We start from the raw sequence: 27,134 nt of genomic DNA, 5'->3' as shown, positions 1-27,134 counted from the left end.
AAACCCTAAAGATGCCTCCAAAAGACTCCTAGATTTAATTTAAAAATTCAGTAAAGTCTCAGATTACAAAATCAATGTACACACATTAGCAGCACTGCTATACACCAACAACGGCCAAGTTGAAAATCAAATTAAGAACTCAGTTCCTTTTACAATAGCTATAAAAATAAAATAAAATACCTAGGAATATATTTAATCAAGGAGATGAAAGATCTCTATAAGAAAAACTGTAAAACACTGTTGAAAGAAATATAGATGACACAAACAAATGGAAATACATCCCATGCTCTTGGAATGGAAGAATCAATATAATGAAAGTAACAGTATTGGGACTATACTGCCCAAAGCAATCTACAGATTCAATGCAATTCCTATGTAAATACCAACATCATTTTTTCACAGAATTAGAAAAAACAATGTTAAAATTCATATGGAACCAAAAAAGAGCCCAATTATCCAAAGCAATCCTAAGCAAAAGAACGAATCTGGAAGCATCACATTACCCTACTTCAAATTATACTACAAAGCTATCATAACATAAACAGTATGGTACTGGTATAAAAGTAGATACATAGACTTTTGGAACAGAATAGACAACCCAGAAATAAATCCAAACACAACCAACAGATCTTTGACAACGCATAAACTGGGGAAAGGACACCATATTCAATAAATGGTGCCAGGAAAACTGGATAGCCACTGTAGAAGAATGAAACTGAGTTCTTATCTCTTACCATATTAAGAAAACCAACTCAAGATGGATCGAAGACTTGAATCTAAAAGCAAAACCATAAAAATTATAGAAGAAAACCTAGGACAAACTCTTCTGGACATTGGTCTTGGCAAATAATTCATGACTAAGACCCCAAAAGCAAATGCAACAAAAAGAAAAAGAAATAAGTGGGACCTAGTTAAACTAAAAAGCTTCTGCATAGTAAAAGAAATAATCATCAGAGTAAACAGACAACCCACAGAATGAGAGAAAATATTTGCAAACTATTCATTTAACAAATAACTAATATCCAGAATTGACAAGGAACTCAGACAAATCAGCAAGGAAAAACAATCTCATCAAAAATGGACAAATTACATTCATAGACATGCTTAACACTACTAATCATCAGAGAAATGCAAATTAAAACCACCATGAGATGCCACCTGACCCTAGCCCGAATTGCCATTATTAAAAAGTCAAAAAACAATAGATGCTGGCATTGTTGTGGTGAAAAGGGAACACTTACACACTGCTGGAAGGAATGTAAATTAGTGCAACCACTATGATAAATAGTATGGAAATGTCTCAGAGAACTAAAAGTAGATCTAGCATTTGGCCGAGCAATCAAGCAATCCCATCCTGGGTATCTACCCCAAGGAAAAGAAGTCATTATAAAAAAGACACCTGCACATATATATTTATGGCATAGAACTCACAACTTAAAGGATATGGAACCAACCGAAGTGCCCATCAACTGATGAGTGAATGAAAAAAAGTATGGTATATTTATACTATGAAACACTACTCATCCATACAAAAATGTAATAATGTCTTTTGCAGCAACTTGTGTGGAGCTGGAAGCCACTATTCTAAGTGAAACAACTCGGGAATGGAAAACTGAATACCACATGTTCTCACTTGTAAGTGGGAGCTAAGCTATGGGTATACAAAGTCATACAGGGTGGTATCATGGATATTGAAGCCTCAGAAGTGGGGAGGGTGAGAATAGGGGTAAGGGATGAAAAAAACCTGCATATTGCTTACAATGTACACTATCAGGTGATGGGTGCACTAAAATCTCAGATTTCATCACTATACAATTCATCCGTGTAATCAAAAACCACTTGTACCCTAAAGCTATTGACATTTTTTGAAGGATATGTTTAAGCATTGTTTATAATATATAAAACACCAAAAATATGTTAAATAAAACAGCATTTCCATATAACAGGATGCTAAAAGAGCCATTCAGATTCCATATATGATGATTTATTAACATCAATTAATGTTTACAATAAAATGAAACGAAGAATACACATTGGTACATGCAGCATTATCTCATTTATGTGTTCCTGGACGTGTACCTACATGCACACATACACATCCAGAGGACGTGCAAGCCAGTGCATTTTTGATGGTTGCCTTTGGTTGGTAGGAAATACAGATTTACAGGTGATTAGTATTTGTTGATTTCTACTATGTTCTGCAACAGCAGCATGTGTTTGTCTTGTGTAATAAAAAAGCATTACAAAAAAGAAAAACCCTGGACCAGCAAAAGTGTTTAAAGCCTATAAAACATGAATGGACAATCAGGAAGAAATAAATGACAGTTTTTCTAATAGAATCGTAAGTTTGGCTCTGAGCTCCTAGGCAACCAAACCATAAAAGGAAACACCCAGCTTTTTAATGCTTATTCCCGTGAAGATTAAAGTATATCATCTCTGAGGGAAAGAAAGCTCTAAATGGAATTTCTTAAATGAAGGTGTTTTCATATCAATTTTTTATCTTTACTGCTTGGCTTCATCTGCTTTTTTCATTTTTTGAGTAAGAGAAACGTGGTGGGAAATTTTTATTTAATTTTTTTTTCAAAACATGGGAATAGCATGTATTCTAACTAAAAACAAATCAAGTGTGATATAACAAGTGGTTAATATTGAGAGCTTTTCACATATATTTGTCACAAGATTTACTATTTCTAACTTTAACAGGATTTTTCTCTCCAGCGAACAGAAAAGTACACACCATTTTTAATTTATTTTGTCTTTGCTTTTCCATTTCTTTAATTCTTGCCTTCCTGACTGCTTTCCCTTTCCCTCTTTTAACGGCATCAACAGTCAGGAACTATTGGTTTGAAGGGTCAGGTAAATAAATCCATTTCCTACCTGCACCGAGCAAATGCTCTCCGCCTGTCAATCATTTTAGCACCTGCTTTCATTCTTCCTTGTTCAACTTGCAGCTCTACAAAATGTGGAAAACATTTTGATTTAGTTTTTTTCTAGCTTGGTAGGGAGTTTTAACCAATTCTATAATCTGAGCAGATAGTCCTTTAACTCCAGGTCTCATCTGTGGCTGTCCTGTTCGAAATAGATTAGCACTTGATTTCTGACAAAATAGCATTAGTCTGTTTCCTCCCATCCAGATCTGGCTTTCCTTCTAAGAGCAGTTTTATAAACAGGGCTTCGTTAAAGGAAGTTAGCACCTGCTCTGCCTGGCAAGGCACTGACGAGTTCACACTGTGACAAACTACCCTCACCTGAATTTCCCAAGCGTGTCACTCTGCTCCTCTGATGTTTATTTAGGCTACTAAATTATGTCCGTCTCTTTAAAGCCAGTGATTTTTAAAAGAACCTCTTGCAATGAGGTAATGCTAGTGGCGGAATGGGTTTTACTTCCCAATCTCCGGGCCTTTTCCTCCCGACCTGATTGTCCTCTCTCGTCACCTGACAAGAGGCACTGAGAATAAAATGAAATTCCCGTCATCCTCACGTTCAGCATCGTCAGCGTGCTCTGCAGAGATCTGCCAGTTCTGTAAGACGTTTGATCAAAGCTTTACAAGTCACACACTTGTCTCTATGCATTTTTACATTGGCAAACTTTCTAGTTTTACTATCAAGAATATTATTTTTTAAGCAAGGAAGATAGAAAATGAAGTGGAAAGTAAAATTCCTCCCCAATCACCACACACGTAGCTTCTTGCTGTTAATCTCCAGAAACAAGGAAGTCAACAGCTCTTCTCCAGCCTTTCCACTCCCCCAAGGTGTGTGCTAAGAACGTTTGGTCCATGTTTCTAAGAGGAGAACTGGAGCCAGAAGAGTTCAAGAAGAAGGAGGTGCAGGTTGAGCATCCCTAAACCCCAAATCTGAAATCCAAAGTCCTGCAAAAATCCCAGACTTTCTGAGTGTGAACATGACATCACAGGTGGAGAAGTCCACTCCTGACCTCAGGGGACGGTTTGCACAACAGAGTTTATCCAGCGCCCCCAAGGGGAAAATGAACCTCCAGTTGTGATGTGTTTTTATGATGGCTCCATGTCCACAAACCTTGTTTCAGGCACAAAATTATTACAAATATTGTATAAACTTGCCTTCAGGCTATGTGGATAAGGTATATATGAAACAAATGAATTTGGTGTTTAGATTTGAGTCCCATCCCTAAAGTATCTCATTCTATATATGCAACTGTCCCACAATCCAAAAAAAAAAAAAAAAAATCCAAAATCAAAAACACTTCCAGTCCCACACATTTTGGCTAAGAGATACTCAAGCTGTAGAGTATCAATAAGACTTAAGAAGGAGGTGCCTGAGACCTGCTTGGGAAACGTCAGCTGCTGATGGGCAGGTGGAACAGGCTGGCGAGGACTGAGGAGAAAGAGAGAAAGGGAGGCTGCCGTCCAGATCCTAAAGCTAGAGGGAGACTGAGGTGTCACCGATGCAGGCAAGGCTCGTACCGCAGGGGTCAGGGCCCAGAGGCTGCAGCCACAGAGACAATGGCGGAAACAACCAAAGGTGTGGATCAGAACTGAAATTTGCACAGAGGCCAGTGTTAAGAAAGTAGGGGTTTAGACACTTTGGCCCTTTTACTCAGTTTGGTGCACTTTTATGGGAGCAAGCATGATAACTTAGAGTATGTTAGCCAGCTGGAGCTGTCATAAAGAAGAACCACAGACCAGTAGGTCTGGACCACAGGGGTTTTTTCTGCCACTGTTCTGAAGCCTGGAAGTTCCAGCTACTGGTGTTTCTCCGGAGGCCTCTGTCCTTGTGCGTGGGTGACTGTCTTCTTTCTGTGTCCTCTGTGTGTGGGGATCCTCACCTCTTCTTATAAGGACACCCGTCGGATTGGATTAGGGCCCCACTCTAAAGACCTCATCTTATTTTAATTACCCCTTAAAGGCCCTATCTCCAATACAGTCATATTTGACATCCTTCAACACGTGAATTTCGGGGCGATACAATTCAGCCTGTAACACCAGGAAGGTGACTGAAAAATATTGACAAGATTTACAAGGTAAGGAAAGACCGTGAATTCCAAAATGCTTTTTACAGCCTGCCCCCCATAGGCAGCAAAAGAGAAAATCTCCCAAAATGTTCTTCTGGAGGAAGGAAGGTAGTACGCAGTTCTAATGACCCTCCACCCAGTTAGCAGGACCAAGTTTTTGTGCATGACAGAAAAACATGCACCAACACAGAGAGAGGGTCTTTGCCAAGCCCGTGCAATTACCCAGGCTCAGAACAAATGTCTAGACATTGCTTTACTTCAAGGAAATGCTGAATGGTTTTTCTAAAGCCACGTATCAGTTCATTCCCTTCTTCTAAGAAGGAGACTCCGGGCCGGGTGCGGTGGCTCACGCCTGTAATCCCAACACTTTGGGAGGCCAAGGCGGGTGGATCACAAGGTTAGGAGTTTGAGACCAGCCTGGCCAACATGGTGAAACCCCATCTCTATTAAATATACAAACAATTAGCCAGGTGTGGTGGTGGGCACCTGTAATCCCAGCTACTCGAGAAGTTGAGGCAGGAGAATTGCTTGAACCTGGGAGGTGGAGTTCAAGTGAGCCGAATCATGCCATTGCATTCCAGCCTGGGTGACAGTGCGACACCGAGACTCCATTTCAGAAAAAAAATAAAAGGAGACTCAGAGTTGAAGCAGATGGGTTGACTCTGAGATAGAGTCACTGTCCCCTGTCCAACCTAACAACCACCAGGCTTTAAGATTTCACCCTGTCAATCCCGGGGACCGCTCAGCCTCTGGAGACACACAGTCTTCTCACTGCCTGCTGGGCTCTGGGGTAGGGCTCTGGTCACTAATCATGCAGGTAACTGAGAAAGTGAGAATCCTGCTCACTGCATGCCTCTTTTGCCAGGTATTTCAAATTTTCAAGCAGATAAATTTATGAATATGGTAGAATCTGGCTGGTGTTTCTTGCTGAAGGCATGAGTATTCACAGTGTGAATGCGCCCTGGGGAGGTTCCAGGCAGCGCCCCGCAGGCAAGGTGGCTGTAAAACTACCCCAACACGCCCACACCCACTGGCAAGAAGCTGGTGCTCCACTACCTGTGTAGCGGCTCCCTCGGTCCCTGGCCCCTCCCCTGGGTCCTCCCCAGCAGCCCTGGGTGATGGTCAGTCTCTGAGAGAGCAGGAGGCTTCCAGGACCTGCTTCTGACCTGCGGCCATCCTCAAGGTGCACCCTGAGGGTTGAGGTCAGAGCCCTGCGAGTCAGCTACTTTGAAAATCACTCCTCCCGACAGGCACTTGGCACCGTGAGTATTTATTTTCTGATTAAGGAAATGGAAAGAAACTGGCAGAAAAGCTGCATTGAATTCAGCAAGTGATTACAGATTGCCTACTGGGTGCAGTGTGTTACTAGGTTATTTGGGAAGCTTTGAAATGAATGAAACCTGGTCTCTGAACTCAAGGAGCTTATGGTCTATATAAACTGTGGTGGTGATGGCTGACAGCTGAGATTTTCATAAACTGTGTTTACTTTCTTAAATTACCCTGATTATAGTCTTCCTACTTCGGCTTCTACTCAGCGACTTATTTAGGTTTCTAGACTGGCTTTATCTGCTCACTCTTTGCACTGGCCTTCCTTTTTTCAACTCCCCCTGTCCCCCCAAAAGGCAGTGAAGAGTAACTGGATCAATGATGGCTTTTTCTAATCTTATCAGAGCACACCCAGAAGGGGACGTAGAGTTCCATCGCGCCCACCTTGCCCGGTTTTCAGCAAGCACAACATGCTGTTGTCTAATATTTGGCTTCAGTCTATCAACTCCCTGTCAACACTGGAGAGTCAAGGTCTGCGGGAGCTCAGCAAGCTGTATCCATGACAACCGTACCTAGAGCAGGGTACTTAGCATATGGGTAATAAGAAACATCACCCCACTCACTCCTGTTTTTCAAGAGATCATATGATGAATAATTGAATATTAAACCAACTGAAACATTTACTTTATGCCAACCAATACTAGTTCCATGCCACATTTGATCTATATCTAACTCATACTATTATTTAAAACAAGACAAAACAGAAGGGAGGGAAGGAGAAAAGAGGGGAGGGAGGGAGGGAGCGAGAAAGAGAAAGAAGGAAGGGAGGGAGGAAGGGAGGGAGGGAGGAAGGGAGGGAGGAAGGAAGGGAGGAAGGAAGGAAGGAAGGATGTACGTGTGATCAAAATTAAAGCTAAACTTACAAAAGGAAGCTATTGTTAAATCAGTTGGAGGACTAGAGAATGAGGCTAGGAATTATCTGGAAGGACACAGCCAGGGCCAATGCCAAAAATCAAACATAAAGGAGCATGCAACACTGCCCCCACATCTAGGCAGAAGACTACAGCCTGAGCACTGACCCTGCAGGGTGAGAGACCATCACACCACCCCCGGAGAAAGGCTTTGTCATTCATGGAAGGTCTGTATGCAGAGCGAGGCAAGAGGGGAACTGCCAGCCACAAGCTAGAGGACGTTCACTGACGTTGCTAAATGTGAAGTTTATGTGTTTAAGGGGAAAAAAGAGAAAGTGCCAAACCACAATGAATTAAATGTCTAGAGTATGCAAATCTATGGAAATGGAAAGTAGATTCGTGGTTACCTACACCTGGGAATATGGAGGGGTTTGGAGAGTGAAAGCCAGTGGCCATGAGGCTTCACTGTGGGGTGATGAAAATACTCTAAAGTTAGATTACAGTGAGGGCTGCATGAATATGATTGTACAACTCGGTAAAACCATTACGTTTTACAGGTTAAATCAGTGAATTTTAGGGCATGTAAACTATATCTCAATAAAACTGTTAAACATGGATTTCCTTTGGTTGCAGTACAAGATGAGGCAGGCCCATCTGGATAGAAATTATGACAGTGCTAAGTATTTTCTAGGGGATATATGATTACATTCCAAGATGACACCCTCAAAAGGTGATTTGCAAGGGGAACTTTTATCATGTACTTTGAAAAAAATCACAAAAAGTTGACCAGTAAAACGTTAAATATATATGTATACATATATAATGCATATATACACAAAGTTCTTAGTATTTTTCTTGGGAAGTACAATGTTAATGATCTCCTTGTTTTTTGAGCCATTAAGCTTTTAATATTCTTCACATGAATTGTATTTTTGTCTTGGAGCTGCTTCACTTCTTCAACAATGACAGCACAGAACGGTATCCGCCATCCTGCTATTTCCACGACCACTAGTGCCCTGGACATTTGATCTTCCAGTGACTTCTGCCATCATGGCCAGAGACAAGGTACTTCACCCACCCTGAGGCTCCAGGTTCCAGTAACACATTTGCTGGTCATGAGCAAGTAGATGCACAGATTCCATGTTTGGTTATTTGACGTACACTTTCATCAGCACTCTCAATGGCCTGCTGTCCCTAGCATCCTGCCCCATACTTACACCACACAAGCCTAGATCTTTATTTTTATTTGTTTATTTATGTATTTATTTTGAGACGGAGTCTCGCCCTGTTGCCCAGGCTAGAGTGCAGTGACGCGATCTTTTTTTTTTTTTTTTTTTTTTTTTTTGAGACAGAGTCTTGCTCTGTCGCCCAGACTGGAGTGCGGTGGCGCGATCTCGGCTCACTGCAAGCTCCGCCTCCCGGGTTCTCACCATTCTCCTGCCTCAGCCTCCCAAGTAGCTGGGACTACAGGTGCCCGCCACCATGCCCTGCTAATTTTTTGTATTTTTAGTAGAGACAGGGTTTCACCGTGTTAGCCAGGATGGTCTCGATCTCCTGACCTTGTGATCTGCTCACCTTGGCCTCCCAAAGTGCTGGGATTACAGGCGTGAGCCACCGCGCCCGGCCAAGTCCAGTTCTTACCTAATCTTTCTGCCTGCCTTTGCTCACTGCTACAGCCAGCTCGTTCTGGAGAATGAATTCATGGTGTCTAGCCTGAGTTGCTGTGTCTGCTTCTTGTTTTCGTTGAGCTCCCCATCCCCACTCTCTCCTCAGCTATATAAATCCCTCACTGTGCTCTGCAACCCCCGATTTAATTGCCACCTCACCATCTCCAAATCTTAGCGGAGGACAAGGTCTTCTAACTCCAAATAAACTAAATTTTTTTAAAAAATAGATTGTTAGTTCCCTCAACCGGCCTCACCCTAACTTCTCACCAGTTGCAAACTTCTCTATATCCACATTCATCCTCATCAGCCAGTCTCCAGCTTCCCAGAGAGGTGTTCTCCTGTTCAAAGGCAAGACCCTCCACGTCCCATCCCACCCCCCCCATCCCGCCACCTCCCTTCCCTCCACCTCCCATCCCTCCATCTCCAATCCCTCCATCTCCAATCCTGCCACCTCTCCTCCTCTAGGACCTTGCTTCGGCATTTATTTCTCCTGATCTAAAATTAGCCATATAGGGGCCTAACATCACAAGGAAGTGGCATGAACTGGCTCTGGGATTGGTAAGTCTGTTTCTAATGGTTCCTCTCCTGGGTATTCTTATTGTGCTGCAGTCTTTCACATCTTTAAAAGAATTTCCACAATTCCACATCCTTCTTTCAAGCTCTGTCTCCACCTTGTCTCAGAGCCACACTTCTCAACAGCAGTGTAAACCCAAGTCTCACCTACTTGATGTCTTATCATCTTTCAACTCACCCCACGTTAGCTCAGCCCTCCCCACCCAACTGATGCCACTTTTCCCGGGGTTAGCACTGAATGCCCCTGTGCCACCATGCCAGCATGTAGATTTGAGGTTCCGTGTTATCAGCCTTCTGTATTCCATTCAGTGCAATCAATTTTGTTCTTTTTTAAAAAGAAAAAAACATTTAAAAAATATTTTTAAACTGACATATAATTGTACATATTCATGAGATACGTAATGAGGTTGCAATACATATAATGTATGGTGATCAGATCGGGATAACTGGCATATCCACCTTCTCAAACATTTATTATGTCTTTGGGTTGGAATAATTCAATATCCTCCTTCTTGCTGTTAGAAGCTATATAATATACTATTGTTGGCTATAGTCATCCTACAATGCTGTAGAACACTAGAACTTACTCCTCCCATCTATCTGTAATTTTGTATTCTTTCATAGATCTCTCTCTATCTCCCTCCCAGCTTCTAGCATCTTCTCTTTTACTTTTTTTTTTTTCAACTTCTGTGAGATCAGCGTTTTTAGCTTCAACATATGAGTGAGAACATGCCAGCCTTGTTCTTTACCCTCCCTCTCCCCTTAGTTTTTATGGCACCCCTAAATTTCCCCATCAATCTCTGCTTATTTAGAGGTTCCCTCGTTGTTCATCTATACCTAAAATAATCTATTTCATCACAATTTTAGGGCCTTTCTCTTCTGTTTCTATATCTATTTATTAATAATCTCATGTAATTTTATTTCAATGGTCAACTAAAAGCTGACAACTCTAAAATTTGAAATTTGCAATTAAGACTGTACACCCAATTTAGCTTCACATTGTTGTTCATTGCGTCATGGACACCTCTACATGGGCACACCAGTAACCCTAAGTACAACATGTTCACAGTGGAGCCCTGCCCATGTTTTGTCTTCCACCTCTGGATTTTATCTTCAGTGACACCATCACATCCCTCAGTCTAAGTACTGTATGCCATCTTCTGTCCCTCCCTCTCTCTCAATCCCCATATCTATCCTTTAAGCCTCTAAATTTTATTTACCTCCTAGTGAGTTTTCCAATCTATCTCCTTCTTTCTGTCCCCATGGACACTCTATTATTTGGAGACTTGGTTATTATTCATCTGGGTGCATGAACTAGCTGCCTGACTGTGCCCCTGCACCCTTCTCTCCACTCAACACAACGGTGAGTTTTAACGTATATACAACTTTGGTCATGTCTATTAATTAGTTTGGAAAGATAATTTTACTGATAAGACAATATTTAAACTCCATTTCCAAGCATACAGAATGTTACATAATTTGAAACCTTGCTAGCTGTTGATCCTCACTCGTGCGCTTTGTATGTTTCTACACACACACCGTTGTTTCTTGCCTCTGTCACTTGGCTTCCATTGTACTTTCACCCTGAACTTTACCCCATTCTTGTGGTGATACGCTTGGCATGTAAAAAGTTTCAACCAATATTTATTGGAAAGGAAAGAGAAATACAGGGGGAAAGTAGGATGGGTGAACACCTTTCCCCTTTCTAACTTCTTTTTGTTTCTTTTCAAACCCGGGTAACTCGTGCCTCTCAATACTCAGCTCTAAAGTCATCACTTCCTGGAAGTCTTCTTTGATTCCTTCCCCAAGGCCAATAAAATAGCTTCTTTTCTGGTAAAAATTAGTGTCTACAACTCTACATTGCATTTAGCGTATTATACAGTATTGCAGTTACACCAGACTGATTGTTTAAAGGCAGGGCAACCACACTTTTTCCATCTTAATATCACAAATAGGCTTTACATGTACAGAAACTTGGTGAATGTTTTGAGAATCAATCAATTCTTAAATTTTACAGATAGTGCCAAGACAAATGACAAGTGAAAAAGTTGAATAGTAACTTCAGAAACCTGAGACGCTTCCCCAGAGCAGTAGGTTGCTGGAGGGCTTTGCCATTTGACCTCAGACCATTCCGCACTAGAGGACCACAGAAGACGATTCTCATCAGATGAGTAAGCATCGTTTATGCATCTATAAAAGCTGTGTTAATTTAAAGATGTTTTAAATTCCAGATGAAGTCTTTCTGAAAATCAAAACAATTGAAGCAGCATAATTTTGAGAACTTAATAGATTCAGGAAATGCAATCTGTGACCGTGTTTATTAGTCATGACAGGTTATAGAGATAATAGAATAATGCATGCTTCAAAAGGACAAATAGATGCAATATCTTCAGGGCTCAGCATAAGTCATTTAAGATAACATTATAATCATTGATTTTATTTTTATTGCATTTCCATTATCAAAGGAAATTCTTGTGCTTGCTGGATACACAAATTCAACACTTTCTCAGCAATTTCATTCAAAGTTAGCATTAAATAATGTGCAGAAAAAAACACTAAAATTGTAGTTGTTTTAAATTATTTACTCCAAGATTTGTGGCATGGTTATTACTCTTTCCCCAATGAGTTAGTATAGGAAAATCAGTGTATAAGGCAACAGAATAAAGTATTAGTAAGGGAAATTTCTGACATTCTATTATTACAGCCATCAGACCACACAGAATAGCACTGAACTTTACCATCTTTTAAAGCTAGACTGGACTACATGCAAGCAATCTGAACACACCGTGCTTAAAACAGTCAATGCATGTTCTATTAATAGATGATGCTCCCGACTTCAGTGATGGCTGAATGGCTGTTTTTAGCCTCGTCAATGTTTCTGATGGTACTCTCCTTCCCCAGCCTTGATTCTTTGCTAGCTGTTTTCTGCCTCTCTGTTCTTCACGTGACAGCTATCCACTCAGCTGTCTAGCTTGGGAATTCAATGCCAATGATGCCACCATAGCAAGATAGAAGGAATGAATAGATGTTAAATAAATGCCAAGCTTTGAAGCAAGAAAATTTACTTTGGTAGTTTGCTGAGAATAGCTTGCTCAGAATATGCACTGTCATTTGCTTAGTGTGTAAAAGTGAATTCTTGACCTCATTACATTCTTCTATTTAATTGGTCTTTTAAAGAATATTTTATAGGACAATACAGACCAGGCATCCATGGGATGTATCTAAATGACAAATCAGCCCCACCTTATGCTAGGCTCTGAGATGAGTCTGTCACAGATGCAAAGTCTCATCATCCAGTCCACCTTCTCATCAGGTCTTTTATCTATTATGTCACTGAGTGTGCTTTAAACCCCAAACCATTTTAAGAAGGAATTTAGCATGCATTAAGGTAAGGCACAAAGGTTGAAAGACAAAAGGCACAGAGTGATAAGCAGGGCCTCTTAAGCAATGTCAAGGAATTAAGACTTTATCCTAAATGTCTAAGATGAATTACATCATTTTATGTGACCCAAGAGAAGATGTTTAAAATGGAAATAAAAAATACAGCTAGAACTTGTTAAAGGAAAACAGTGCTTATTACTGTTGAGCGGTTTAAACTTGAGTACCTACAGCTGGAACTATCAAAAACATATTTGTTCATTCAAAAAGCATATACACTTATTGTAGGGCTATTACCGTGAGTCACATATTGCACTAATAGCTGGGACTGCAGCAATGAACAGCACTGACAGGATCTCCATTCTCATGATTAAATTCAATACACAATCCCAATATGTCAATGAATACAATATGAAAAGGAAAGTAAACAGTGTATGACAGCACCTAAAAAAGGAACTTAACCTCACCACAGAGGGAGGAGTGGTCAGGGTGGACTTCTAGAAAAGGAAAAATAATTGTGTTCATGTATTAGTTTTATCTGCTGAGGGAAAGTCAGGAAGTCCAGCATGCATGCAGGATGTGTACTAGAGAAAGGGTGGGTCATTTTAGGAAGGAGTTCAGCATGGATAAAGGGTACAGTGCAAAAGTTGAAAGACAAAACACACAGAGAGGTCCACAGGGTCTAGAGCAACTGTAGATGAATGATCACTATTTTATGTGACCCAAGAGAGGGTGTTTAAAATGGAACATCAAAGAGGCAAGACTTTAGTTTAAAAGCAATGAAAAGTGACACAAGGGTTTTATGGAAGAAAATCCTGTGACATAGTCATGATTTATTAAGATATCTCCAGATACATGTGGAATATAATTTGAAAAAGAAATGAAATTGTTATTATAACACAGTTAAGAGAAAGAAAAGCGTGGACTTGAGTAATATTTGTGGAGGCAGAAATAAATAGATGTAATACAGGATGTTTAGGAGGTAACCCTGGCAAGATTTGGTGAAAGATTTGACATGAGGGAGAAGAATGCTGTTCAAGGTTTTGACTTGAGCATATGACTTGGAGACAGTGTTATCATCTTAGATATAGAAGCTAGGTATTTGAGCAGGAAGAGGAGCTTTCGAGTTGGAGATTGGAGTATCTGTGGGACATACACATGGTAAAATCCCATAGATAGTGCAAGCTCATGACAATAATTTGGGTTGAGAAATAAAGGTTTGGAGTCAGTATAGAGATTGCAAGTACGCCTGTGGAGTAAGCATAAACGTGTGCAATGTCGGAAAAAGTTGGTAGGGACACAAAAATAGGGGCAAAGCAGAGGAAGAGATATGTACACAGGAGGCTGGGCAGGTATGGCCAGAAAGGTAAATGAAAGGGGTGATTATTTTTTTCTTTTTCAAGAAGAGAATAGCCAGCAGTGTCAAATACAATTTTAAAAACCAGGAAAGGCCGGGCGCGGTGGCTCAAGCCTGTAATCCCAGCACTTTGGGAGGCCGAGACGGGCGGATCACGAGGTCAGGAGATCGAGACCATCCTGACTAACACAGTGAAACCCCGTCTCTACTAAAAATACAAAAAAAAAAAAAAAAAACTAGCCGGGCGAGGTGGCGGGCGCCTGTAGTCCCAGCTACTCGGGAGGCTGAGGCGGGAGAATGGCGCAAACCCGGGAGGCGGAGCTTGCAGTGAGCTGAGATCCGGCCACTGCACTCCAGTCCGGGCGACAGAGCGAGACTTCGCCTCAAAAAAAAAAAAAAAAAAAAAAAAAAAAAAAAAAAAAAAAAAAAAAAAAAAAAAAAACCAGGAAAGATGAGTGGAAATGTGCAGTGAGTAATACCATTATACATTTATAGTTGTTTAGCCAGGTTTTTTCACTTCCTTAGCACATCAATTGTCTTCATTTTTTCTCTTTATACCCCACCTCTCATCATAATCATCTACTTTATAAAAATAATACCGTCTCGATCTTGTCTTCAGACCCAAAGCTACATTCTCTACCCATAATATGTCAATCGATGTCAAACACATTTGCCAGAAACATTCTTCCCTGCCCGTAGCCTTGAAATTTTCCAGTTTTAAAAAACTGGTTTTCTAGTTTCTGTCTAAAGAAAAAAAAATATGAGCTTAGACTAGTGGAAAATATATTTCATTTGAGTTTAAACATAGTTGCTAGTTCAAATGATTTTTAGAATAATTATTTGCACCTATCTTAACAATTTCTCAAGTAGTCAATCAGAACATCAGTGCTATGAAGCAGATAGCCCAAAATAGGGAAAACATTTTTGCAAAGTGTTCGTACGTTATGGCTTTGACACAGCCCTAAGTTCAACACAAGGACACGTATTAATGAGAAGGGTCTCTTCTCTGTTATTTCACTCTTCTGAAATGTACAAAACATGCATTTTCGTGATCCGTAATTGTCTTTTCAATGATTTTTAACATACGATCAAGTCTAATCTTTCTATAATCCCCTAATAAATTGAGGGGGAAAATAAAAATTACACCATTTCAATAGTTCTATCTTGGCTCTAATGAATAATGATGAGGAGTCTTTGGCAAAGACATTAGTTATGAAAATGTTTGTATGTGAACGAGAAATGTAGACCATAATACTAGATTTCTTTTAGGGAGACAGAATTCCAAATATAAGGCAAGACTCTAAATATATGAATACGTTGGAGACTAATTTAAAAGTTTTGAACTGTACTTATTCATGGAACAAAACGTTCTCGTGAGTTTTTCTTATTAATGTCCCTAGCTATATCGGCATGTCTAGCTACATGCCACACATTTGTTATTCAATGATAGCAGATGCATTTAACACATACCACACAAAAAGTTTTCCTTTGATGGCAAAAATCACTTGACAATTTGTGTGATTAATTTTCATTGTGAACATCAATTAGATGCAACAATAAAATGTCACTGCAGCTAAGAACAGAAAACGTCCCTATGGATCTACTGTCAAAGTAAATTAAATCCTGTTTAAATCTCTACAGTAATTGAATACTTTGTAAACTTTGTTTCATTTCTGAGCTTTGTCCCAAACTGACAGGAATAGGGCATAGGGCTGGAGATATAGGAAAACACAGGGGAATCTACTTTTCCCTTAAACAAAGGGGCAATGTCATCTCAGGAGGTTGGGGCAGCACCTCCATCAAGATGGCTTATTCAAGAGAGTGAGAACTAGCTCAAAGAAGGATGAAATGTTTGGGTCATTCTAGAATGTTCTCATTATTGCTTTTAGGCACAAATAGACAATACGATGTGATGCAGCCATTTCTGTAACACCAAAATTAGATGATTAATTAGCATAATATGGTAGTGAAAACAAGCTGCTTGATGCCCCTCAGTGACTTTTCTGTCTGTCTGTCTCGTCCTTCCTGCCTTTTTTTCTTATATATGTGTGCAGCATTTTGCCATAGCAGGATACTTACTTATGTAGCAGGAATATGAAGAAACCGTAGTGAATATGGATGAAGACAATTCAGTTATGTGTCTTTATGAAACTATTATAACTTGATATTTATTAAACATGTTTAACATTTTCTACTGAATTTTGCTATGGGTGAGAGATGTTATAAATTTACCACACCATCTTACTGTACTTTTCTTTCAGGAAAATCCATCAGAGATTTAAAAAATCATAGCCAAGCAAAATGTTCCCCTTCCTTCCTTCCTTCCTTCCTTCCTTCCTTCCTTCCTTCCTTCCTTCCTTCCTTCCTTCCTTCTTTCCCTCCCTCCCTCCCTCCTTCCTTCCTTCCTTCCTTGATTCTAAAACATATTTTAGAATCAAATAGTTCTACAATTCTGCATTTGAGAGCCCACATTCCCATAACTAGTTCACACTCCATCCCCAATTTCCAGATGCCCAAAGGCTTTCAATATGTTTCTCTTTCATGATGATGATGATGATATTTATTTTCATTAATCTGTATGTCATGCTTATAGTATCATTATTTTATTTATTGATTCATTCTGAGGTGGAGTTTCGCTCTTGTTGCCCAGGCGGGAGTGCAGGAGCGCGACCTTGGCTCACTGTGACCTTCGCCTCCCGGCTTCAAGCGATCCTCCTGCCTCAGCCTCCTGAGTAGCTGGGATTATAGGCATGCGCCACCATGCCGGGCCAATTTTTGTGTTTTTAGTAGAAACAGTGTTTTGCCATGTTGGTCAGGCTGGTCTCAAACTCCTGTCCTCGGGTAATCTGCCCACCTTGGCCTCCCAAAGTGCTAGAATTACAAGCGTGAGCCACCATGCCAGCCCATTTCTTTATTTTTAAATGAATTACCTATTGACATGTCTCTGACTACCTCCTTACACATTTGTACACATTTCATTCATCTACCTTCCAATATAGTTAAATAGATCCAAAACATAATCATATTTTTGTTAAATCAATGTTAAATATTTTTTAGAACTGAAGCCTGTAGTGTATACTAACCTATACTACATTCATCTTTTTTCCTGAATTTTTAATGTGATAATCGTATTTTTGCCATTGTTTGCTTAGCTTTTCATTAGCACTAATACATTCTAACCTCTTCATTGTCTGAATCTCCTTAAAAACAACATATTCTATCAGTTTCATCTTTTGGGAGGCATCTCTTGCTAAGCCTTCTGAGTTCTCCATCTAGGCTGGTACTTTCTGAAGAGGCCTGGTCCTCAGCTGTGGTATTGAGTTGCCTCTCACCATCATCCTTAGGATTTTCTGTTCCTTAGATTGCATTGTTATCTCCCTGAATAATTTTTTCATTTGGGGAAGTCATGTTCTTCAGCAGCTTTCTGAGAGAGGATTCCTGGTAGGTAAAATTTTTGAAAATTTGAATACCTGAAATTGCCATTTATTTTTATTTGTAATTATACTTCGTTGGGTATAGAGCTGAGTCTGGGATTCCTTCTCCTTCAGAATTTTAAGGGTAGTGTACAAGCATTGTTGAGATTGTGGTGGTGATGCTGAGAAGATTGAAGCCATTTTTTTCTTTCTTTCTTTCTTTTTTTTAAGATGGAGTTTCACTGTTGTTGTTGCCCAGGCTGGAGTGCAATGGTGAGATCTCAGCTCACTTCAACCTCTGCCTCCTGGGTTCAAATGATTCTCCTAGCTCAGCCTCCAAGTAGCTGGAATTACAGGCACGTGCCACCAGCCCAGCTAATTTTCGTATTTTTAGTACAGACGGGGTTTCACCCTGTTGGCCAGGATGGTCTCGATCTCTTGACCTCGTGATCCACCCGCCTCAGCCTCCCAAAGTGCTGGGATTACAGCACTGAGCCACCATGCACAGCCACCATTTGAATTTTTAATCCTTTGTCTATACTCTGTTTTCGCCTTGTCTTCTTCTAAATTCTTTTAGAATATTCTCTTTATCCCTAGCGTTCCTAAATTTCATAAGAATGTGCCTTGATTTGGGTCTATTTTTGTCCCATTTTGCCAAGCACTTATGGGATCTTTCAGTCTGCAAATTAATATTCTTCAGTTCCTGGAAGGAGTCTTTAAATATTTCTTAAATGATATAATTTTGTTCACATTTCTTATTTCTATTTTCAGAACTTTTATTATTTGGCTATTAAACTTTCTGAAACTAATCTTTAATATTCTTGTCTTTTCTTCTGTTCCATTAAAAGCCTTTTGAGTCTAATTTCTGGGAGATTTTCTCAACTTTATCTTTCAATCCATCTGCTGAGTTTTTAATATTTGCAACACATTTTCAATTTCTAAGAGCATTGTTTGTTCCTCTGAATGTCTGTCTCCTCCTTTATGTATAGCACAGTACCATTATTTTCTTAGGTGTGAAGTCTCCTCTTATTCCTCTGAGGGTATGGCTACTCACGCACTTTGGGACTTTCAGTCTCTGTGCCATGCATAGTCTGTTTTCTCCAAGTTGCTTCTTTCTGTTTGTTTGGATCCCTTTCATGTTAGAGGCTTTCCTTGGATGTATGATAATCCCTGACTGTCTGCCATATTTAAGGCTGGGTAACTAAAAAGCTGGTTGAAAGTTCTCTACACACAGTGAGAGCTTGTTAACTATAAATTTCACTGTATGATGATCTGGTTAGGGCACTATATTGGGTAATCCCAAACTGTCAGTATCTTTAGGGTTTATTTTATACACTCCTCCACCCTTGACTTTGGGGTTTATTATCTTCCCCAAAGAAGTGCCTTCTAATCTCATCCGAAGCCCAGTTCTAAGGTTTTATATATGCAGAAGGGTAAGAGCTCTGGGGGTTACATAATTCCTCTGTGCTGGCTTCTAATTTACATTTCTTAGGTCTTATTAGTCAATTACCACTCGTTCTGCTTTCTGGCTCCCCATCATTTTATGGCTGGTTTATCTTTTGATCCTTTGGAATTATGAGTTTATGCCCTTACTTCTTTTTAGTAGCGTCTCAAGAGGGAATAATATTCTACGAATAAACCCTCCTCTGTTGTTGCTGAATCAGCCACAGTTAGGTTCTACAGCTTAAATGTGTATACTCCAGCTTATATGCGGATGCATAAATAATTATAATTCAAGTCAATACTTGCTAAAACAGAGGACAGTGTCCAGTGTGTTGAGCACGGAGAGTGAGTCTGCATTCATTGACACAAGTTGAGGATGTCTTCACTTTTAAAATTTTTTGACTAGCACTTAAAATATGTATTCGAAGTGTTATCTATTGTGGGAAGTGAAAAGGGTCTTAACATTGAGTTTAAATTGGGCAGGTGTATCACTGGGTTCTTTTATAAGACTTTGTATTTAAGGCATCAAAATAATTGTCTTAATTAGGATTAATATGTCATATTACAGATAAGGAAAGTGGTAGCCAGAGAGATTTATTTTTAAAAGGTTAAAGTTATCTAGCAAAAAATGACAGAACTTGAATTGAAATATAAGTTCCTATTTCTCCAAAGCCATGCCTTAGGTGTAGAAATTTACAGAGTGAAATAAGGCTCTTTATCAGAGCCAAAAATGGCATTCCTGTTTACTAAGAAACAGACCTCTCTCAGAATTTTTAGAAGTGATTATCCAATTTATGTAATACCTAAGTTCCATTTTCTCCCTTCATCTCACTGGTAAATATTCCACTTTAATGTTTTTTCAAGCCATTTTCCTACTCTTGCACCTATTATGTGTACAGAATAGAGGGGAAAAAATCTTTTTTTATTTCCAGGAAAGTATGGAAGGAAGATGAATCAAATCATTTAACTTACATTTATGGATTCAGGGGTTCATTTTCCACATGTTTTCTGTCCCACGTTTCTATGGCCTCCAAAATCTGTCTCTCATGTGTGTTAGCAGAAGTGAAGGGATTGGCAAATACACAGCCTCCGCGGATGCTCAAATGTCCTCTCTACCTGCTCCACCTCTTGTCTCACCTTCCCCTTCAAGGCTTGGCATCCTTGCTTCTGACCCAGCCACAGTAAGCTCTTCTTAGGTAAATTCCTTTCCTTCAAGGGGGCATTGGTTTGGACTCAAATGACACTAAGTGTGCCTTCTGATATTCTTTAAAATATTGCTGCAGTACCTGCTGATCAGACTTTATTTATTCATTCCCTTATTTGTCCTCTTAGGAGACACTGCTTGAAACCCAACTTTGAGCTGGAAGCTAATACTAGAGAAAGAGAAATAACAAGATCTAGCATTTACTGACTGTTTTGTGTTAGATCCATTCTAAATGCTCTACATATATTGTCTCATTTCTCACACTTCAAACCTCTGTGAATTTCTATTTATTATTCTTATCATCATTCCATGTTACGGATGAGAAATATTTTGGTATAGAGAGATTTAAATAACTCTCCCCAAATCCACATTACACAGTACTGAGTGGACCGGGATTTGAACAAGCAGAGTCTGACCCGTGGGCTTTCAACTGGTCCCCTACACTGCTATGCCCAGATGAGTCTCGCTCTGGAGCAGCTCACTGAAACTTCCTGGAAATTTTGGTTAATATTTCAAGCTTATTTGTGCATCCGCAGACACTTTATAAACATTCAGAGAGTAGAGGCCCTTCAGGCCAGCAGAAGAGCAAGGGAGGCACTCAGAATTTATAAACTAGTGGATTGAATTTAGGCCAAAGTGCCCAGAGGACCAGGAAGCTTTCAATGCACCTCCAGCCACACAGAACCCACAGGCTTTTGTCTATTTTATTCAGTGACGTCTCTCAAACGCCTAGGACGCTGTCTGGCATGGGCTGGACACTCAGTTAACATCCACTGAACAAATGAATGAGTACCAAGACATAGTACAAACAACATTAAAATGTATCAGAAGCACAGCCTTTAAAAATCGTGGAATAAAAGGGGGTTAGAATTGGATCTGTAAAGAAAGGACTGAGGTAGACTTGGATGCGTTGAACTCCCGGTTCCTGGACTTTTCCACGTGTAGCTCCCAGCACTGCACATCGAAGAGCCCGTCTTTTGCTCACTCTTATCAGGAGAAGAGAGGGCGTTTTGGAGAAAGAAATTCACAAATCAGAATTTTCTCCCTGTCATCTTTTAGAGTTTATTTTTAGTCCTGCTTGAGCAAAAAGGCAAAGACTCTCTTGTTTCCCAGGATATTTCTTCTCCTTCTTAAAAATACTTGAGGCCGGGCGCGGTGGCTCAAGTCTGTAATCCCAGCACTTTGGGAGGCCGAGGCGGGCGGATCGCGAGGTCAGGAGATCGAGACCATCCTGGCTAACACGGTGAAACTCCGTCTCTACTAAAAACTACAAAAAACGAGCCGGGCGAGGCGGCGGGCGCCTGTAGTCCCAGCTACTCGGGAGGCTGAGGCAGGAGAATGGCATAAACCCGGGAGGCGGAGCTTGCAGTGAGCTGAGATCCGGCCACTGCACTCCAGCCCGGGCGACAGAGCGAGACTCCCTCTCAAAAAAAAAAAAAAAAAAATACTTGAAACTCTTTTCACCAATGATGACAAAATCCATCATTCCAGAGAGAGAGAAAAAGCCCCAAACACATGCTTTTTCAGAGCATTTGTGTTTAATCTAATTGAATCTAATCTAAATTCTAATGAAGTAATTAAGCAATACATTTAAATAGCCAATGTCTGATGCTTCCCCTTTCCGTAAAAGAACAAGCTTGAGTGACTTAGACGGCTCAGGGTACTGAATATTGGGGTCAATCCAATGAAGGGAGGGGGCATAGGATGGGAGGTTGAAAATGACAGTGGCAAATGTTTTAATGTAGACAAAATCACAGCATCATCCCTGTTTCCCTTAAGCCGTTTTACAGGCTCTGCTCGTGATTGCACGAACTGGACAGTGCTCGTGGAGCACTGAACTGTTGATCTATCAAGTGTCATTCCTTAGAGGCTGCTCGAGGCTCCAGAGCCCTCCCCAGGGGAGGACCCGCTGCTGGACAACAGCTCAGCAGGGAGAGGCTTTCCCGGGTATGCTGCGGAGACATCTGCTGTTCCTTTTTGCCATGCCACCTCTGTTTCCCACGGCTATATCCTTAAAAAAAAACAGGGGGCATTTAAAAATATTAAGATACCAGAGAACTAGTCAGCAAAGTATTATTGTTATTAAAATATAAAAAATAGTTAATGTTTTGGTCAAATGATAAAGTCTGGTAAGGTCCTTAATGCTCAACCAGACTATGGCGCGCACACACACACGCACGCACACACGCACATACGCGTGTGCGCATGCATACACAGCTTGTATGAATGCAATTATTTTTCTACCAAGTGTAATAAATCTCTGACTTCATTTTCCTCACTGTCTATTGACTGCTTTTGCAGAAAAACGTTTTCATCGTATGCCTATTTTCAAGGCTTGTGATATCTCTTTATTTATAAAAATACTCACCAGTCCTAATTGTCTAAATCATCTTCAGTGAAGTGACATGGGGGCACACGAAACAGCCTGAATCTAAGGGGCTAAGAAGAAAGTGTGCCTACAGAAAAACTGGTTTCCATAATCTCTTCCTTGGTTCAAAATGTGTCTATTTAGGTGCCAAAAAAAATAGCAAAAATTATAAAAGATTCTTTTCTTTTTATAAAAGGCTTTTTTGAGGTATATTTGGTATACAGAAACGAATACTGTACATATTCAAGGCATACAATTTGATGAGTTTGGACACATGCATAGACCTGGAGTAGTACCATTCCCACAATCAAGAGAAAAAACATACTCATCACCTCCAGAAGTTTCCTTGTATGCCTTTGCTTTGTGTGTGGGGTGGGGTGGGGGGTATACAAAACGCTTGACATGAAATCTGCCCTCTTAGCAAATGTTTAAATGCATGTCGTATTGTTACCTATAGACACTATTTGTACAGCAGATCTGTAGAACTTACTTGTCTTGTATTTTTTTATTGTTCTTTTGATAGGATGACTAACTGTATTAGTCCGTTTTCATGGTGCTAAAAAAGACATACCCAAGACTGGTTAATTTATTTTAAAAAATGAGGTTTAATGGACTCACATGGTTCCACATGGCTGGGAAGGCCTCACAATCATCACAGAAGGCAAAGGAAGAATAAAGTCACATCTTACATGGCAGCCTGCAAGAGAGCATGTGCAGGGGAATTTCCCTTTAAAAAAACATCAGATCTTGTGAGACTTATTCACTATCACGAGAACAGCATGGGAAAGACCTACACCCATTCAATGACCTCCTACTGGGTCCCTTCCACAACATGTGGGAATTGTGGGAGCTACAATTCAAGATGAGATTTGGGTGAGAACACAGTCAAACCATACAACTAACTCACTGGCCATTTATTTTAAGATTATACCGTAGACTAATTTTCCCTTCAGCTCAAAAACTAAATTAGATACCAACTTGAAAGGAAAGAGTGACATAGAATAGGGATATCAAGACATACATAATGCTCTTCCCCAAATTTCCTCATGACCTGTAATATTTTTCTCATTTATACTGCTGAGATTTATATTATCATTCCTGTGTCTTAGAGTAATTTCAAGTCCATAAATGACTTTGCCTATTATATCTTAACATGTTAGAGAATTGTGTACTTTTCTGTGATTGTCAGCTAGCTGGACTATTAAATCCATTTTACTCTCTACTTGATGGAGTGGTTGAGAGAAATTGCAAAATTATCTCATGTTGTTAACAGAAGGGGCAGATTAAATCTATAAACAACTTGTTAGCACAGGTTTTAAACCTTTGGTAATAATCACGTTTGAAGGCCTGTTTTCTATATTATTTCTAAATGTACAAAAACAAAGTCAGTTGGTTACTGGAGCCCACTTTATAAACTCAGTCCTCAGTGTTTTCCTCCTTTGGTTTATTAATTTCTTCAGGCTGGATATCAAGTGTATCCTCATACCCTGTTCTTGTCCAAACACAAACGGAGTAGTGCAGATGCCTTCCAGGGTATTTGGAAACCTCACCCTAACATAAGGACTATTTCTCCTATTGGAGAGAACACTGAGGAACAACAGATGGTTCAGGAACACACAACTGGGCCAAGTTTTAACATTTTAGTATTGCCACGTTGGGTTTTGTTTCCCAGTATTAATGCAGCCAACTATCTTGAAACTCTTGCCCTTAGCACAAGGCTGATTCTCTGTGGTTCTTATGTGGGAGGGCTAGTCTTTTTACCTTCATTAGATGGTGGCTAAGTCAACACAACTGCCTACTAATATTTGGCCCAGACATGCCTTACCTCATTTTTAAGTTTAAGCTACATACAGCTCCCAGGAACATAAATAATTGAAAGATATTTTATATTTTATCAGCTTCTCATACACCTTTATGAAGTGGGGAAATGTTACTAAGGCCTCATTGCAAATGCAGTGAAGGATGCTGGGTGATATGATGCTTCCTATTCACACAGTGAGTAGCAAAATGGGGTCACAAATGAGCATCTCTGGGATCCAACAGAATTTGACTTCTAAAACTATCATTATTATCTACCAAGATCCAACGAGTCACCTTAAATTCAATATGACCTGTGTTTTGTCTGCATAGTGGTTTGAGAGGCTTGGGTCCTGGCTAGCCCAGTTGAGGGAGAGGGGGAAGGATGTCAGTGGAAGGTCAAAGCTTCTGCCTATACTCATGTTGTAGGCCTGGAACTTGATCAGGTTCAAGTTCCTACTTTCTCAAGATATGTGATTTTTCTAAAAAAATCATGAGTTGCAAGGCAATCTCTGTGGACAGGGCTCAGACCATGGTCAGAGGATGAGACACAGCTGCAGGGGCCTGTGGCTCATTGACTGATGTGGTGTTTATCTGCTTCTTGCTGCACCACATCGCAATGCTCCTTTGGAATCTTTTCTTCCAAATTAAAAACAGTCCCTAAAATGAAAAGCTAGGTAGAAGGAAGATTCATGTTCTTTAAGGACCATCTTGCCATAGTGGTCTTGGTTTTCTGTTCCTAGCCTGCTCCTCCTGCCCATCCCCGGCCCACTGTCTGTCATCAGGGATGTCACACTGTTGGTTGGAGTGAACACAATGCACCTTCCCTTTTTGTTGTACTTCTCTTGCAGACTCAGCTAAGTTGTGTGCTGAGGCTCTGTCCAGCTTAATTCGGGTGATGAATCTCACTCAAAAGACACAGCATGAAGCAGAAGCACTCTTTCCAAAAAGATTACCTGAGCATGCACTCTGACAGCCCAGCATGGCCAGTCCCCAGAGAAGAGGAGATGCACAAGGCTGGCCTGTAACAGGGTCCTGGGGCCAGGATGAGCTATCAGGGCAGGGGATGCTGAAGAAGTTCAAAAGTGTGGCCTGAGCTACTTCTGAATCTGTATAAGCATAAATGGCCCTTAAACCAACACCCATGTCCTAGTTATTTAAGTGGTTTAATTCATTACTTCATTTTAGAAGTAGATCTGGGGATTTTCCAAACGTAAAGAAGCAAGGCATTCTGAAAGGTGAGTCATGACTGGTCATGTTGCCAAGTGCCAGGGATTCGGCCTACGTCCTGTTGCTCACTGCACAGAAAGCCAATCACCAAGACAACAAGGATTGCCAGGGAAGAAAGACTTTAAAACGAGTGACATCAGCTAGGAGACAGGAGGCCAATCTCAAATCGGTCTCTCCCTAAAGTTAGGGGTTTATATAAGAGTTGGTCAACAGGCCAACTCTTATATGGTTGGATGAAGAGTCTATTGCCTGTCTAGATGCAGTGAGTTTCGACTCTAATACTATTTGGGAGGCCTGATGGTTGGTTTCCTGAGTAAGAAACTCAGATAAGATAAATGTAAGTTTCTCAAGCTTCAAGAACAAGAGTGTCAATTTCTATGTTAAGTCAAGAAAAAAACCCATAAACATCAGTTCTATGAAATATTAGACTGGTTTCAGTCACGGCAGGTGGCTCTTCAATCCTGTTCTGTGATGTTCAGGGGTTTGGGTGACAGTGAACTTTGTATTTTTGTTTTATGTCCTAGCAGTTTCCTCAGAAGAGACCACCTCAGCTCCTTGGGTTCTATCTTCATGTTTCAGATAGAAAGACATTAAAATAGCCCAAGATAGGTGACAGCCTTTCAGATTATATGCCTTCCATGGTTAACCTAATTCTTGATCACTTCTAGGTTGGAGATTTTCTATACACTTAGAACTAAGCATCTCTGCTAAATATTAGTCACTACTTCTAGTTCTAACCTTATTTTATTGAGAAAGACCTGGAAAGGTGGGAAATGTGGAGAATTAATAAGGGAATGGTAAATTCTCAACCTTCTATGAAGGGTGTAATGAATGTATTACTTTTTGATATGATATTGATGGATTACTCTAACATTTTTTTTCCAATGAGGTTGGCAATACCCAAATCCTGTTCCAGATCAATAACTTGTATCTTCCTTGTCTCCAGTGAAGTGAATACATGGAAATAAATCCAGCAGAGCTGGGCAAGTAACATGTGTTCCTAGGTAGGGCATTGACTCAATGAAATTTTGGGAGCCAGGCTGTCTCATAAGAACATTTTCGGGCCCTAATATTTGTGGGCTCAAGAAGCCATTATTGTCCTAAGCCCACACCTAAACCTTCTGACGAGTGTAAAAGTCAGTCCAAAGCCACGAGTAGCTCAGAGCCTGACTGCCAGGTGCACTGTGAAGAATGTTCTCGCCACTGTAGGTGATGAAAGGAAGAACCAAGTGAGGAGGACACCACACTGCATGCAGTGTAGCCTCGATGCACATGCACCCCCTTGCCATGGGGTTGTCATTCAGTAACAGCCTCAACTCTTTGGACTACAGGTAAGGAAGATACAATTCAGCCCATGCTGAAAAGAGGATTAATTGACTTGTAAATGGGGGAAGAACAGTGTTTGAGCTGGTGGTAACGGGATTGGCTCCTCATCTGCTGAGACTGAAGCATGGTGCTCCATGTCTGGATTCTCACTTCCTCAGGCATCACTGCCAAAAAGGAAATAGACGTCTCGTGGCTTCTTCTTAAAAACCCT

Source organism: Rhinopithecus roxellana, chromosome 5 (assembly GCF_007565055.1).
Source record: "Rhinopithecus roxellana isolate Shanxi Qingling chromosome 5, ASM756505v1, whole genome shotgun sequence".
Lineage (NCBI taxonomy): Eukaryota > Metazoa > Chordata > Mammalia > Primates > Cercopithecidae > Rhinopithecus > Rhinopithecus roxellana.
Note: the sequence above shows the minus strand (reverse complement) of the source record.